This window comes from Diceros bicornis, chromosome 24 (assembly GCF_020826845.1).
Source record: "Diceros bicornis minor isolate mBicDic1 chromosome 24, mDicBic1.mat.cur, whole genome shotgun sequence".
NCBI classification, from domain to species: domain Eukaryota; kingdom Metazoa; phylum Chordata; class Mammalia; order Perissodactyla; family Rhinocerotidae; genus Diceros; species Diceros bicornis.
Window position 1 is genome coordinate 13,704,702 of NC_080763.1, and position 14,923 is coordinate 13,719,624.

The window sequence follows — 14,923 nt, forward strand, 5'->3', positions numbered from 1 at the left end:
TAGAGACAGAAAGTAGAATAGAGGTTACCAGGGCTGGGGGAAGAGAGATGCGGGAGTTATCATTTAATAGGTACAGAGTTTTTGTTGGAGATGATGAAAAAGTTTTGGGTATAGACAGTTACACAAACTATATTGGCTATAGATAGTTATAGATGGTTACACAACATTGGAAATGTATTTAATGACAATTTTACACTTACCAATGGTTAAAATGATAAATATTGTGTTATGTATATTCTACCACAATAAAAATAGTTTTTTTATGGTGAAAAAAATGGTGTTTAGAATTAGTCAGCTGGACTCAGTTGAGATGATCCCAATTTTGTTGGCAACATCCAGAACATCACAGTCAGGCCAGTGGAACGTATGCCTTCTTCTCTCTATCAGGCCTGATCAGGGTGTTGACCTTGGCTACGTCAGTGTCACAGACCATCTTCACAGCCTGTTTGATCTGGTGTTTGTTGGGCTTGACACCCACAGTGAACACAGTGTGTTGCTGTCTTTTATCTTCTTCATGGCTGACTCGGTGGCCGGGGGAGCGTGATAACGCCACAGTGGTCAAGCTGGTTTCTCCTGGGGGCGCTCTTCTGAGGATATTTGGGCTGCCTCGGAGCCTCAGTGTCTTGGGCTGACGGAAGGTGAGTGACATGCAAATATCTCTTTTCTGTGTGGCTGTGGACGCCTTTCAGCGCCACTTTCTTGGCCTTCAAAGCCTTTGCTTTGGCTTCCACTGTGGGAGGGGCAGGGGCCTCCTTCTTCGCTTTCAGCACCATCTTTCTGAAAAGTAAAAACAGTTTTTTAAAGTGAATCGCTGTTTGTGCTTCTGTTGGAAACCTTTTTATGTGTGTGTAAATTGGCTCTCTGTAAAGTGCAAGAGAAAGGTGAGGAAATGAAAAGGGAGGTAGCCGCTCAGTACCGAACCTGACTGGAAATCAGGAGGACTGAAACGTTTGACTGTGTGTGCAGTGGGTTTGGGAGGATGTGAGGAGGACACGGATTAAAGAAAGAGGCACAGAAAGCCAGAAAGGCGAGAGGAAGCTGAAGATGGAGTGAGGGAGCAACTCTTCCGCCGACAGGGTCGCTGTGTCCAGACCCCCAGAGGCACACAGAGACCAGTTTGCTCCTGACTCAGCGGCCGTGGCTGAGGAAAAGGTTGTCTATCCTCCTCCTCCAGGAATATTCTTCCAGAGCTTTTCTGCTCTTATCCACCATGGTCGGTTTTCAAATGGGCACATTTCTTCCACAGATAACAGACTCTGAACAGAATTGGAAGGTGACCTCCTGTCTCTTCTTAGCGCTTCCGTTGTTTACATAACCTCTGTGACTTAGTGTCCCCATCTGTAATACACAGGTCACACTCACTACTACCTTTGAATAACAGTAATTCCTTAGATGTGCACAGAGCTCCACAATTTGGAGAACACTCTGGTAGGCTGCGCCCCAGTTGTCAGCTCTGTGGGGCTGGGGATTCCTGTCTGTCTTGTCCTCTGCTGTTTTCCCAGCACAAGGAACAGTGGGGCCACACGGCAGACGCACAATCAACATTGCCTGACTATGGGACTAGGTGCTGTCTTATTTAGCCCTCAGGGCAATGCTGTGAGGTATTTTTTTCCTCATTTTACAGATGAGAACACTGAGTCTCAGCAAAACTGAGTCATTTACCCAATGATCTGGGATTAACTTGTTTGGCTCCAACTCCAGTGAATAAGAAGCTCATCAAAATAAACTTATTTTTTAAACACCTGTGAAGGCACATGAAGGAAATACTTTGAGCCCCTTGGATGATGCTGTTCCTCCCATTACTCTATTGTCCTTCCATCCATTTTTTTCTTGCCTCATGCTTTCCTTCCCGCTCCTGTATGAGCTTCGTTTTTAACTCACCCAGCATCCAGCTCTTTGCTCTCCCAGCTCTTTGAGAATGCCCCGTGGGGTCTCACCCTCCTCTCCAAATGGCTTGTTGAAGAATTCCCTCCAACCCCTTACCTTCTCTCCCCAGGGGGAGTCCTGGCAGACACAATCCGTTCTGTCCTTTCCGCCGATGTTGTTGCTCTCTTATAGACCAGGTCTGGCCTCTGCCCGGCGGTCCCACTGGCCAAAGTGTATTAAAGGGTTTGTTGAGTGGGGCAGAAATCCAGGATCTTGTAGTCTTCCTTCTCAGTATATGACTCCAGGTCTTTGGTTAGAAGTCCCTCTGTGTTTACCAATAATGGACAGGTTGATGTCGTGTGCCTCCTAATACGATGCCCTGAAAAGAGCACAGCATCATTTTTGTGGTATTCCTTCCCCAAATACAGAAATCACGAGGAACCATTGGACAAACCCAAATTGAGGGGCATGCCGCAGTGCAACTGGCCTCTGCTCTTCAGAAACGTCAAGGTCACGAAAGATGAGGAACGCCTGAGGAACTGTTCTAGATTGAAAGAGATGAAAGGGACATGACAACTGAACGCAACGTGATCCTGATTTGGATGCTAGACCTATTGCAACGTGATTGAGATAATCAGTGAAACTTGAATGGGGTCTGTGGATTACATGGTATTATTGAATCAATGTCAATTTCTTGATTGTTGTGGTTGAACAGCGGTTTAGTAGGAGCGCATCCTTGTACTTGGGAAATACACACTCATGTGTTAAGTGGGGAACAGTCTCTCTGCCTTTGAATACAGGACAACAGCAAGCAGGTAAGAGGACGCTTACCTGCTTTGAAATCCAATATACCTGACTTGTACCGCAGGCCACATCTCAGCGTTCTCATCTGTAAAGGGGAGCTAATAGTGGACCTACTTCGGAGGATATTTTAAGAATTCGATGAGATAATGTTTGTGAAAGAGCTGAGCCTGGTGCCTGGCACACAGCAAGCCCTCCATAAACTCGAGCTGTCTTTATTGCCTGCACGTGCTTCAAGGGGATGAACATCTTTCCTTGTACTAAACACTGGCTTTCCAGCTTTGTGGCTGTGCTTCGAGAATGTGTCACTGTCATCACAGGCATTGTTGTCTTTGGGACCAGCCACTGGTCAGAATTATTTTCTTTGGCATGAATTGAGATTCCCAAGTCCAAGTGCTTATGTCTGAAGGAAAGCTCCAGCACTGAGCCCTTGTTCACAATCCGGGCTTCCTGTTCCTTGTGGCAGCATGCTGGGGCTCACTTCTATCTCTTCCTGAACAGCCTGGGGCTTGATTGAATTTCCTCTTGGCCTCTGGAGGGCATGACTTGGATCTGGAGGTGGCCCATCTAAATCTCCTTGTTTCAGAAGGTCTGGAAAGCAGTCAATGACTCCGCCAGTTGCTTCTTCCTCAAAGCTGGCCATCAGTTTCTCTTAAACGTGGGGAGGCCGGATCCCTGAGTCTCCGGGTGTGTAGCCACTGGGAGGGGAAATGGCATCTCTCCAGGCCAGACATTAGAGGCTATGGTTTGGGCCCTACTCTGCCTCATCACCTAAAACACCTGTTGAGGAAATCACCGAGGGTGAGTGAATCCCTAGATTAGGGAGGGTGTGCTCAATTCTCACAGGTTTGATAGCAAAGCCTTCATTGCAATTTTATTCTTCACCCTCTTTAGAGACCTATGCATCTTTCAAGTGTTGAATCATTTAGATAAAAAATTTTTGAACTAAGTCTTGAAGCAAAATTATTTAATCATTTATTATCTCAAGATTTCTGTTTGTTAGGAATTCAGACCAAACACAGTGAGGATGGCTATTCTCTGCTCCATGATGTCTGGGGCTTCAGATGGCAGATGTTGATGAAGGCTGGGGGCTGGTATCATTCAAAGTCTCCTTCACTCACGTGGCTGGTGACTGATGCTGGCTGCCACCTGGGACCTCACTGGGGCTGTTGGAGCCCTGTATGGAGTTTCCCTGTCCCCAGATGGTGAGAACTTTCAGAAATCCACGGAATTACAAGAACTTCATTTTATTTTATTGGGAGGCTCTTTTGGTATCACAGGCTCTGGATTTGATGTTTCAAGAGTGTCTGTGTTCTTGTCCTGTGACCTCGTTCAATCTTCAGGTTGGGTCTCCCTATGTTACAGTCTCATAGCTGCCTGAACTTCCCCTTCTCAGCATTTGTGCTTAAAAATCTATTTTTTAATGATCTGTTTAATGCCTTCTTCTGCTGAACTGTATGCTCCACGGGGGCAGGCGGCCAGGCTTGTCTGGTCTGCCACTGTGCTGTTGGTTTCTAGCACAGTAGGTCTCAACTAATGGGTATCGAGTGGAAAAATAGACTGGCAGTTCCTCAAAAAGTTAAACATAGGTTTACTACATGACCCAGCAATTCCACTCCGAGGTATATACCCCAAAAAATTGAAAACGTGCCCACACAGAAACTTGTATGTGAATGTTCATAGCAGCATTATTCATAATAGCCAAAAAGTGGAAACAAGACAAATATCCATTAATTCATGTAGGAATAAATAAACTATGGTATATCCATGCAATGGAATATTATTCAGCAATAAAAAGGAATAAAGTACTGATACATGCTACACCATGGATGAACCTTGAAAACATTATGCTAAGTAAAATAAGCCAGACACAAAAGGTCACATATTGTGTGATTTCACTTAAAATGAAATGTCCAGAATAAGCAAATCCATAAAGATAGAAAGTAGATTAGTGGTTGCTAGGGGCTGGGAGGAGGAGATAATGGGGAATGACTGCTAATGGGGTTTCTTTTTGTCATGGTGAAAATGCTTTGGAATTAGAGAGTGGCGATGGTTGTGTAACATAGGAAATATACTAAAAAACATTGACTTGTAAACCTTAAAGTAGTGAATTTTGTGTTATGTGAATTATATCTCAATTTAAAAAAAAGACCGCCTTAACACATATATATTTATTGAATGAAATTCATCCTTGAAAGTGATGCAAACTCAGGGTGCTCTGGATCAACTCCAAGCCTTTCTGGATGTTTCTGCTAGCTGTGGCTGTGAGGAAAGTTGGCCTCTAAAGGTTGAGATGTTGGCACTCTGAGTGTGGAAAGGGTGTGGTTGTGATTTGTCTGTGACTGTGGGTTGGCTGCCGGCACCCTTGCTGGAGATGGTCCACCACCAACATTTTTATTAACTTCAAGAGAGGAAATTGGAAAGGCAGGCTCCCGTCCTTTTTTCTTAAAACTGATTTCTGGAGTGTGTCAGAGCAACAAAAACGTCCTACACATCGAAGCCGAGTACATCATCTTAATCATGTGGGGACAGGGGCAGGTGGCAAATACTCGGGTTAGAATGTTGATGTGTTTTATTGTAGGCTTTGGAAGTTTACGTAAGAGGTGAAAGAAAACCAGTTGGTGCTATCTGGGGCCATGGTTTAGAGCTGTCATGAATCCAGAAAAATATGCTGTGTCCGTAGCTCAAACCCCAGCAGGATGGATGTAGGGAGAGGGGACGGACCCTCCTCATGGGAATATACTCAGGGGCCCTTGTCAGTTTGGTTGAACAGGGGCATTTTCAGGGTTTGTCCTTGAAGACGTATCTCCTCTGAATGAGAAGGGGAAGACTGCTCCTTTACCAGGCTATCTCTCCTTATCGAGAAGCAAAGAGATCCTGAGAAAAAACCAATTTGGAAAAGAGAGAAACCACTTTCTCAGGAGAGACCCAGTCACAACTGGAGCTGCACTGATTCTGGGCTCTCGTCGCCAGGTCCCAGCCAGGGCCTCCTGGAGGTCAAGGCTGACCCGCAGTCATGTGCATTTTTTAAGGCGCCTAGTATATTAAAATGCGAAGAAATGTGCCCCCGCCCCCGCCCTCACACAGTTACTGAGCACTGTGGTATATTTTAAATGTTTACATTTGATAGATTAATACTTCTACCATTAAGAAGAATAGAGTAAAGGTAATCATGCTTTTGCAAGATAATTCCAGGACATATTTTAAATATATTACATGCAGTGCTCTACAGGCAACGATGGAACACGGATTTCGAGTTCTATCCTGAATGTCACCTTCTTTCTGTCCTGTCATCTGGAGATAATATCGGAAGACAGAGTGTAGAACCCTTTGTGAATTGTGAGACCAGAGCCCAGTGCCCCCATATACCCCACCCTCACCCCCCAATAGGCCCCAAGGCCCCCGCAGCTGCTGCTGTTCACTTGGGTGGGAGCAAAACAGTACAATCTCAGAAGCTGTGTTTTTGTGCTGACGCCAGTTCTCATTGAGACCCTTCTCTTCAGTCAGTAAGTAATTTGCTCTTAAGACCTTAGTACTCTTTCTGGCCAATCCCATATGCTTGTTTGCTGCTGCCCTGCAATGCCTGGGTGCTTTTGTGGATTTTATTTTTGTTTCATTTTAGTCAAAAGCAGTAGCTTATTACAAGGGAAAAGGCAGCGATTATTCACATTCCAGCTGCAAACAATCAACGCGTCAATCAGGGCCACACCTTGGCCTTCCCAGGTCTTGTTTGTTGGGCTGGCTCCTGTGAAGGGCGTCTGTGAGGGATTGGCCTGCGAGGGGCTCCTCATGCGTCTCTTCTCCTGTAGCCTCAAACCCAGATGGCCACACCCTCAGGCAACTTGGTAGTGGCACTGTGAGCCCAAGGACCCACTAAGGACTGACCTTGAGAAATTTGGGAAAGGAAGGTTTGGCTTCATTAGAACACCTGTAAACAAGAGTGAGGGGACACATGGCATTTCAGATCATTGCAGAGGTCAAGCTGGAGTTCCCTGGAGGAGACCTTGGATGCTAAAACTCTGTGTGGGACACCAACTTTGAACTGCCCTGCCATTTCCCAATTGCAGCAGTCAGGGAACATCCCAGAACATCTATTGTGTACCAGGTATTAATCTAAGCTCTTTTCACGGCATCATCTCATTTCATCTTTACCACAACCCAATGACATAGCTACTATTCTCATGCCCATTTTACAGATGAGGAAACCGAGTGTAGAATGGGTAAGTAACTTGCCCAAAATCACATAGCTAATGAGTAGCAGAGCTAGGGTTTGAAGTCTGGTCTGTCTGATTCTGCAGTTCAGGATCTCAGAAGCCCTATTTCTGGGTTTCTAGAGAACTTTCCTTTTCCAAACCAACTTCACTTTCCCCAGGGCCTTTGTGTGAACAGAAAGTCAGTTTTACAGTTCACACGCAGTGAAAAGGCGGCTCCTACAGTGTGACTGTGAACGCAAACAACAGGTGTGAGCTTTTGACTCCTTCTGAACCAGGACAGCAGTGCAGCAGTAGGTGGGTCTGAGCACTTGTGGAGACCAGCCTCCGGAGCAGGTCACCCAGGGAGTCCGTGTAGCCTCCCAACAGGGGCCTGGGGTCCAGCAGAGACAGAGACTCAGGCATCTTGGAGCAGGAAGGAATTCACCCTCTCTTGTTACAGACAGGGAAACTGAGGTACAGGAGATTAGGTAAGGCACACCCTGTCTGCAAGTACAACCTGGGTCTCCTGGCTCCACACCATTCAGAAAATGGGCCACTTTCTAAATTAGGAAGCCAAGGCCTGAGAGGTGATATAATTGACCATGGACAGGGACCTAGACTCCACTTCATGCTGAAGTCACAGTGGGCTGTGGATGGGAGGCATTCTTCAAACTCTTGTAGGATGAATGAAACACACGCATCTGTGTTTTCCAAGCTTGCCTGAGCGTAAGAATCATCTGGGATCATGTGTTAAAACGAGAGCTCTGTTCTGACTAGCAGTGCTGCCCTTGCTATACTGTTCTCACTCCTGGTCCAGAAAATCCCCAACCCGCTGTCACCAGCTTTTCATGAACTGAAGGGTGTTCTCCTTAGCTCTATTTCTTGCAGGCCTGGACCTGCCATGATTTTGAACACACTTTTTACCCGTGGCCTTCCCGCCTTTATTCTCGGCGGTGCAGGCTGCATCCTCTAGGGGGCAGAAACGAGCCACTTGTTCTTTCTTGGGGCTGAGCCTTCAGATTTCCCCAGAACTTCAACGAGAAAATAAATACCCAAGGTGGTTGGAAAGGAAGCAGATCTTACACATGCTTTTCTCACTAGATTGAAATGTGATCTAGAATCCTCTAAGAGACAGAATACTGGTAGGAGCTCAGGCTCTGAATTCAAACAGACCCAAGTTGATGGATCTAATGTACAGCATGGTGACTATAGTTCACAATACTGTTATTGTATACTTGAAATTTGCTAAGAGAGTCAATCTTAAATGTTCTCACCACACACACACACACACACACACACACACACACAAGGTAACTATGCGAGGTGATGGATGCATTAACTAACCTTATTGTGGTGATCATTTCACAAGATATATGTATATCAAATCATCACACTGTTCATCTCAAAATTCCACAATGCTATTTGTCAATTATATCTCAATAAAACTAGGAAAAAAAAGAAAACAAAAAAACAGACCCACGTTCACATCCAGAGACAGTCATCTACTGTCTTTGTGACCCCAGCAGGCTATTTAAATTCATGAAGCCTCAGTTTCCTGTTCTGTAAAGTGGGAATAATAATACCAGCTAAACAGGATTGTTGTGATTCTTATACCACAATTGCTAAAAAAAAAAGTTTACTGTTATTATTACCTCAACTGTTACTGCTGCTCTCTGATCAGCATGTGATTATTAAGTCTGTAAGGGAAGTGGAATCCACTTTCTTCAACGGTTGGCTAAAGCTCTCTAAAGAGGCATTCAGCCCAGGCTCTGGCCTAGGATGACATTTCACATCCTGGAAACTAATATGAACAACAGAGGCCACATTGGACGGAAGGAAATGTGTTGGCTTCCTTAATAAAATCAAACTTGCTTCCTCCAAGATCGGCCCGGCTGCCGAGAGACTCTCCGCACGGGAAGGGTGGCTGCATCTCTTGGCTCCATTCCCCAAGATTCACCCTCCCCTGGAGCTGTCCCCCTAACCTCACTGGTGCCGCCATGGGTAAGGAGAGCTGCACCCCTCCCTACCCCAGTGAGAACTTCGCCTTCACCGCCCACCTTGGAGGATCTAGGTTTGATTTTATTGAGGGTGTCAGTAAGTTTCTTTACTCTGCGACTTGGGAATTCTCTTCTTTTTGGCTTCACTTGGAATAGCTTGAGATGTCAAGATCCTTAGGTCCTAACTGGAAATAATAATAATAAGCATCATAGCAGCTACCATTTTTTGAGCCCTTCTTATGTGCCAAGTGCGGGTGGATTCTCTCATTCCATGTCCACCACAACCCAGTGGAGTAGTTCCTATGACCACTCTCATTTTACAGATGAAGAAACTGAGGCACTGGGCAGTTAGGAAACTTGCTCAAAGCCTCATGGGTAGTCAGTGAAGGAGCTTAGGAGCAGAACCCGGCAATCTGACTCCAGAGCTGAATTCCAAATCACTTGGCTGTGAAGAGAGTTGAATAAACACAGACCCTCCCTTCCCACTCCTCCTTTCTCTTGGATAACGCCTAAGGTCTTTGATAATACCTGTTTCATCAAAAAGTTGCCTAAGGCCTGGGCTCCCTCTGGCCAGCCCCTGAGTCGGGTCAAGGTGTCAGTGACACGAGGGAAGAGTTGTCACCCAGGGAGAGTGCCAGCATCCCACAGCCATACTCCCTTCCAGCACTTACTGTCTTTCCCGTATGCTTGGCTCTCGTCTCCCCAGCAAGTTCCCACCCTGCTTGAGGCCCAGCAGACACTCGTTCCCTGGGCATGCCCCTCTGCAGAGACTCATGGCGGATGGAGAAGTGGGGTGGAGCTCCTTTGAGGTGCAATCAGCTTGCAAATCTCTGGCACAGGTGGGAAGAGAAAGGTCCTCCCTTGTCAGACAAATTGAGCCCTGCCCTAAGCACAAATGCTGTTCCCTCTTGTCTTGCCTTTTCACCTCCTTATTCCTTCACCATTGTGAGGGCAGCACTCAAGAGGGCATGTAAAGACACCGTCCCTGCCCTGGAGACTTGGAATCCGTCACCAAGGCTGTGAGGTGAGAAGGAGGTTGTAGTGTTAAGGTTCCTTTCTTCTTCCTCAGTGAGGGAGAAACCCCAACTGTCAACAAACCCCAAACCAATCAACCAAATGATGCTGGGATACCTGGGCACAGAAACCAAGATGCCAAAGGACAGAGGATGAGGAAAGGAGAAAGCTGGAGGAGAAGAGGGAGCTTGAAGCTCAAAGGGAGTAAGGCTAGCGTGCATGGGTTCCCCAGGTGCCCAGGCTGCGGGGCCAAGTAGGGCCAGAGGATGAGGAGGTGGGGAGGGATCTGTGTCCCAAGAGGCGAAAAGAAACACATTAGAAAGAAAAGCAAACTTTCCAGAGAACCAACAGGACTAGGATGTTAAATATCCAAACCTGCTGACCCCGGAGGAGGCTTGCATGGGGCCGTTGTCACACAAAGGGTCCAGTGACGGGGTGAGGGGTGAGCAGACTGCAGAGACTGCTGCCCGTCCAGATTTGTCCATATAAAGCAATTTGCAGAGGAGGCGGAGTGGAGAAGTGGAGAAAGCTGAGGCAGCTAAGGAGATATGTTGAAAAGTTTAGCACAAAAGGCTACACGCTCTATGATTCCCTTTATACAACATTCTGGAAAAGGCAAAATGCTGAGACAGAAACCAGATTACTGGTTGCCAGGCCAGGGGTCGGGGGGTGACTGACTGCAAAGGGGTGTGAGGGAACTTTTTGGGGTGATGGTACTGTGCTGTATCTTCATGGAGGTGATGATTACACAACTGTACACATTTGTCAAAACTCATTGAAATGTACACCTTAAAAGGGTGAATTTTACCGTATATAAATTATACCTCATAAACCTGACTTGAAAACAAGTTGAAGGAGGTGTCAAGAATTACAGATTGCAACTCAGCCGCGTAAAAAAGGAGAAAAATTTAACCTCTTTATTTTTTTAGAACCAGTATAAGCTTCCTCACCAATTCTCAACCCCATTTATATTAGGTGGGAGAATTTAAACTTGCCAATTAAAGGAAAACCAGTCTCTCCCACTTTAAAATAGTTTTATTAAAGTAGTTCAGCCTCTTTTGGATAAATATTCAGTCCAATCCCTGCCTGGACTGTTACCTGCTGTCCAGGTGTCCTCCGTCCCGCCCCTCCCCCTTCCTCCCCATCCTGTGTATAACTCTGGGGCAATGGGAGAGGATGGCTGGTCTGGGTGCTGAACACTGCACTGTCCTCTGGTCCTCAGCGGCCTCTGCAGAGATGTCCTTCACCCATCTGGTCTGCTGGCGTCCATGGTTGAGGTCCAGGCTGGTGTGGCCTGATGGTTCACCTGGCTCATTGGTCCTGTCTCAGCTCTGCTGGTTCAGGTATAGACTTGCACCTGTTCCGTGTCTCCACGTTTTCCATTTCCCAAGGCAGGTCCACAGGCTCTCAACTCGCAATGCCCTTCTGCATTCCATAGCAGCTCTAGAAACTTCCAGGTTTCTCCTGGGCCACAGTCAAGCCAATGGGAATTGGGGTGGGGTGGAGGGACATCTACAGTCCCTCTCCTGGACTAACCACACCATGCAGTTGTCTCTGCTTCGCTGCAGCTGCCCCAGGTGGACATAGGGACACAGTGTGAGGCTGTTCCAGGGCTCCAGTCAAGGAGTGGGGCACAAATCCTCTTTGTTTCTGGCGTGCTCTCAACCTCTGTGGTTTTCTACTCTTCTCCACACTGCCATCAAGGGTTATGGTGGGAGAGCACTGGCTTCTGGCCTCCTACCTCTTCCCCCTCTCCCACCAACACCAGAAGGGTTTGTGCTTCCTCTTTCTGTTTTTCAGAGACTTCCTTTCATCATATCTTCCTTCTTCCCTGCCCTGTGGATTTTGTTCTAGATGGTACCCACCTGTCTCCTTCCCTAGGACCCGTGCTTCAGTAAGAGAATGTAGCTCACTGATAGTGAAAACGCCTTGGAAAGTGTTTCACAAACAGTATCTCCATTACTGTAGGATTTTAGGAATGAGATAGTCGTTTCCAAGGAAGTGTTTTTGCTGCATGTTAAGGGACTATCTTTAAAATACAAATTTTCTAAAAATGGTGGGATTCTCATCCACTCGGATATACGCACATACTTCACTATCTTTCCCAAAGTCATCTCATTATCTTTTCCCCCAAGGCTGTTCCTCCTGTGTTTCTAGTCTACCCAGGACCCAAGTCGGAAATTGAGACTCCTCCTAGACTACTTGCTTTACATCCAGTCTATCCTGAGTCTTTCCTTAAACTGGAAGAATTCTTGTCTCTGTCTTCTCTCTCATCCCCACCACTGCTGCCCTAGTTCAGGCCCTTGTATTTCTCACCCGCGTTGTTGGAATGGTTTTCTGATTGATCTTTCTACCCCTAGACTTGTACTTGCTTTCCTCTACCCATCCTTGCCATGGGTATGATCTTTTTATTTTTTCTTCCTTTTTTTTTTGTGAGGAAGATACACCCTGAGCTAACATCTGTTGCCAACCTTCCTCTTTTTTTGCTTGAGGAAGATTAGCCCTGAGCTAACATCTGTGCCAATCTTCCTCTATTTTGCTCGTGGGACGCCACCTCAGCATGGCTGATGGGTGGTGTAGGTCCATGCTTGGGATCTGAACCTGTGAACCCTGGGCCGCTGAAGTGGAGCATGTGAACTTAACCACTACTCCACCAGGCCGGCCCCTAGGCATGATCTTTCCAAACGCATATCAGACTGTGTCATTCCTCTGCTTAACACCCTTCTATAGGGTCCCCATGCCTCCATGACATGGCCCCTGCCCATTTCTCAAGACTTGTCTCCTTCTCCTGTGTACAAAACCTCTGCTCCAGCCACATCACAGGACTGGCTGTACTAGGCTGGTTCCCACCTCTGTGCCTTTGCACATGCTATTCCCTCTGGCTAGAATGTCCATCCTCACCTTCTTATCACGAAACATTCAGCTCAAAGATTTCCTTCTCTTTAAAGCCTTTCTTGTCCCTTCAAGCAAGAACTCTAGGCTTTGAGTTATCATGATACCAGCTTGCCTCTCTTAGGACGCTTGCCACACAGAACTGTGTTGCAGTGCTAGGGTCCTTGGGGCCAGTGATGGGCTGTAGTAATCTCCGTTTCCCCAGCACGTAGCACAGTGCCTGGCCACAGCCAGTCCAATGAATGAATAACAATGAGCATCAGCCCTGGAGTGGGAAAAGACCTTGAAGGTCACTGGATTCAATGTTTGCATTTTCCAGATGAGTCTCAGAGAAGTTAAGTCACTAGGTTGACCTCACACAGCTAAGTGATTACATAAATAGACCTGGTCCTTTGACTCTGGCACAGAGCTCTTTCTATTACTCTGCAAGGCCTCTAGACACAGGGGAGGGGGCTGGGGTAGGGGGCAGGCTTCAGTGAGAAGATACCAGAGGTAAAAATAACTCAAGGCCCGGTATAACTTATTCTCAAGCAAGAAAATGGGTCAATCCACAAAGGGTTTTTGCAAAACCCTCTCACCTGTGCAGTTGGAGTGATGTACACAGTGTCAGCATGAGCAGCTGGCCCCTGAAGTTACAACAACAATGCTGTGGAAGAAATTTAAATAGAAGGCTCGCTTGTTCGCTGCTGATTTGTTTGTGGCCCAGACAGGTTATCTAGCCTGATTACACCATCATCGCAGGGATGTTATTGCCTTATTTCTTTAAAAACAAAATTTGTATTTTATGATTTTGAAAAGCAGCCATACATACTAAGCCCTCACCTTGTTTCCTCCAGGAGACTCATTGTAGGGTGATAGAAAGAGTGTAGGCTTTGTGCTCACAGGCCCAGGTCGAATCCTGGGTCTGCGGCTTACTTGCAGCATGACTTAGAGCAAGCCACTTAACTGCTCTGTGCCTTACCTTTCATGTCTGTAGAAACAGAAGTCATGCTAGTGCACCCCCTGGTTGTCATGGGAGTGAAAAGAAGGCACTAGGGATGCAGCCAGCAGAGTGGGTAAAGCCTGGTCCTGGAGCCAGAACATCGGGGTTCAAATTCTGGTTCTTCCCCTTGCAAGGTGTGTGACCTCAGACACGCTACTTATCGTCTCTGCCACTGAGTTTCCTCTCTTTGTGGGGTTGTTAGTGTCCGGGTGGTATTTGGACAGTGCCTAGCTAGTGAAACACTGAGCATGGTGCCAGGCACTTACTGTGTGGGAGTTCCTTTCTCCTCCCCCTCCCAGAGGGATCCCAGGCTGTGCATCCATCTGGTGATGCTCAGGACCTTGGCTCACGCCCTTCAGCCCACCCTGTATCGCTCATGACAAATCTGGAGAAACCAAGCCGTCCCTTTTCTCTGTTGAACCAATGACAAGTAAACTCTTTCTCTTGGTCACAGGAGTCACCACTTGTTGACCCCCCCGCTCCCTGCCCCCCTGTATATGGAGCCTGCTGTCCCCCAACCCAGGCTTGCAGTCAGGGATAACAAAAGCAAGCCCAGTCCTGGGCCGTGGCCCCTATTCCCGGGTCCAGGACAGTGTGGTCTCCTGTCTGGCTTGACTCAGGGTGCTTTGTTCAGTTCTGTGTCCTGGGCCCTGTTTCCCGAAACTTCCCTGAGGCCTGTTGGGACTTGTTGTTTCTTGGGTTTATTAATCTCAGCTCACTTGCTAGATGCTCAACTCTGCATGCCAACCCAGTCACCTTTGCTGTTCCGACACAGCCCCAGGCTCCGAGAGGAAAGCTTAGCCCCAACTCCAGGCGCAGCCCTGAGCTGGCGGAGGGAGGTAGGTCGGGCAGGGGCCAGACCCTGAACTGAGAAGAGGAAGAGCCCAAACCCTGCTGCTGCTGCTGCTAAGTTGAAAACAAAGCCAGAAATCGTCTGCAGGTCTATCTTCCTACCTTGAAAATGTTCCCCCATAATGACCTGGAAGACGGGGTTTGAAGTTGGAGTTGTCGGCGTCCTTGGAGTTCTGCACGGAATGTGGCAGCACAGGGAGAGCTGGTGTGGCCCTCACACCTCCCCCCACCCCATCTTCCCACCCCAGCTCTGACCTGCACCTTGAGAGGCCTCGTGAGCATGCCACTGGACTCTTCAGCTCACACGTTCCAGCTCCATCCACAGC

General features: G+C 47.3%; 1 pseudogene; it reads right to left on the minus strand.

Annotated features, from left to right (window-relative positions):
• Positions 1-291: 291 nt before the first annotated feature.
• Positions 292-779, minus strand: LOC131420717 (large ribosomal subunit protein uL23-like; annotated as a pseudogene).
• Between the last annotated feature and the right edge of the window lie 14,144 nt (positions 780-14,923).